Here is a 2,404-nt window from a genome sequence, read left to right on the forward strand (position 1 = left end):
TGCCACTTATTCTCCGCATTCATTCAAATCTCACTTTTAGGGGCTGGCACTTTCAAAACTTTCAATCCTGTTTTTTTGCCAAATATTGACTGCTTTAGACTCAAACTGCTTTCAATGTGGATTTTTGTGGGTGGTGAATCTCAGCACAGATTTCAATGTGTTTGTGCATTACAGCCACTCACCATACATGGTTTTAAAAATAATAGCAGCAACAAAAGGTACAACAATGACATCTCATCATGATGCAATAACATGTGGGAGTCTTATTTGACTCTCCTTGAATCAGGTTATATGCATACAAGGAAATATTTCTAAAAATGTTACATGGAAGTGTCTTTAGAAGCTTCACTTGGCATTTCATTATAGGCCATCATCTTTCTATGACATTACTTGTACCTTGCATATTAGTTTTGCAAGGCTTTAATTTACGCTGTGGAAGGTTTACTTTGTTGTGGTACCAATACATAGAGAGTCTAAATACTGGATAGCACAATCTTTTTATTTGTAGGTGTTTTCAGTACAGGTGGTGAGGCATCATTGGTATTCAAGGACTGTTGTCCTTGAATTTATTTTAAGAGTAGGAATTCTGAGAATTTTGATCAAAATATTCAGTCCTGGATTATTTCCTTTTTTGTTTGTTTCTTTCTTTCTTTGTCCTAGAAGCTGACTATTTTAACTTATAAAAATAAATTTAAATGCTGTGGAAACTCTGAAAGAGCACTGACAAGTTTATTCTTTCCTTTCCAGTGTGACTTGTGGCACTGTTTTGCATTGATCACTGCTGAATGAATTTTACCTCCTTGCTCTCTAGTTGGCACTGGTCTCTTTACTCAGAGAGCAAATTTACTCATGCCCATTTTGAGTAATGGAGCTGGGCTACAACCCGCTTTTTCAAACATTTATTTGCATCTTTTTGGTAAAAGACAATATTTTGGTTAATTTTTGGACACAGATTTTGTTCTTTCTTCTCTTATTTATTTATGTTCCAGTTTTTTAATACATTTTAATACATTTTTAAATACATTTACTTTATCTGCAGCGTTTTAGTAACACTACAGTAAACCCACTTGCCACAGGAAGAACTGCCTGCTGTGCTCTTCAAAGATGCAGTGGTGCGTGACATTTGCTTGGTAGAGCTTTCCAGTTCTCCAAAATCACATTATATTTGTGGTATTTCATTCTTTAAGGTTTTGTAAAGGACTAACTGTCTGCTTGCCTGATATATTTGCAATGATTCCTGGTAGCACTTCATGGTCAGATCTCTTCAGAAAAATCAGATGCTGAAGTACTGGAAATTTCAAGAGCATCAAAAACTCATCTGCTGCTTCTCAAATGCATTGGTTTTTACCACTGATAGCAAAAGAACCAAAGAAGCACTCTACTTTTTCACATATTCTGTAGGCTCCTTCTCAAGGCCAAGAACCTGAAAGCAAGTTTTGAGTTTGATTTTAATACAGAGTGTGCATGTCATTCAACTTCAAGATCTCAACACAGTCATGTCTGCTTGTTGGGATTTTTTAAGCCTTGTGAACAGTGGCCATTTTCTGAATTTCAAGTTCAATTATCATACCTGCCATGGCTCCTGGGTTGAAATGGTCACCTCCCTTCTCTCGGGTGGGATGTACATAGAAAGTCAGACTGGCTGAAAGCTCCAGACAAGCTGCCTCTGAAGGAAGGAGATTCAGTAAGATGTCAAAGGGATCACAGCTGCACACACCTTTGCACCTGCTCTGACACAGTCACAGATCATCTCATATGGGGATGCCAACAGCAGCAGGATCTTTATAATAAACTTGTTTTTATTTTAGTGTTCATATTAAAGTATATCTCTATGTATATCTGTCCATAATCAGATATATACAACAGATAAAACATGCATGCAATCACAGACAATGCTCTGGAGTCACTCTCAGCTTTTTTGTTTGCAGCTGGAACCAAGAGATCTCAGGAATGAAAGCTGAAGGGACATTTATATTCAGCTCTTTTTGCAAAGCTTAAAATGTTCCTGGAGGCAGTGGAAAAGACAAAGCATCAGCCTTGTATCATCCTCCATTGGGTAGCAGGGGGGACTGACAGGATTGCTTGCAAATAAGGAACAGGCAGCAGCAGCATGTCTTAAAGCAGAGGATAAAAATGTCACAGAGCTGTGGGAGAGAAGTGAAGAGGTTCCCAAATGACACAAACATACATGGATGGTGATTTTGTCAGGGATGTATGTAATGGGTTGAAAGAGAGCTAAGGTGCCCAAGGTACTAATACAGCTGTTTAGCACCTCTGTCATGGTAGCCACGAACATGTCACTTTTGAGAGCTGTGGCTCTTCTTGTCTAATACTTTACTTAAATCCAAGTATCGGGGCTAAGTTTGCCCCTAAGCCTCATTCTACACTCAGTGGATAAGGGAGC

Source organism: Taeniopygia guttata, chromosome 3 (genome assembly GCF_048771995.1).
Source record: "Taeniopygia guttata chromosome 3, bTaeGut7.mat, whole genome shotgun sequence".
NCBI lineage: Eukaryota > Metazoa > Chordata > Aves > Passeriformes > Estrildidae > Taeniopygia > Taeniopygia guttata.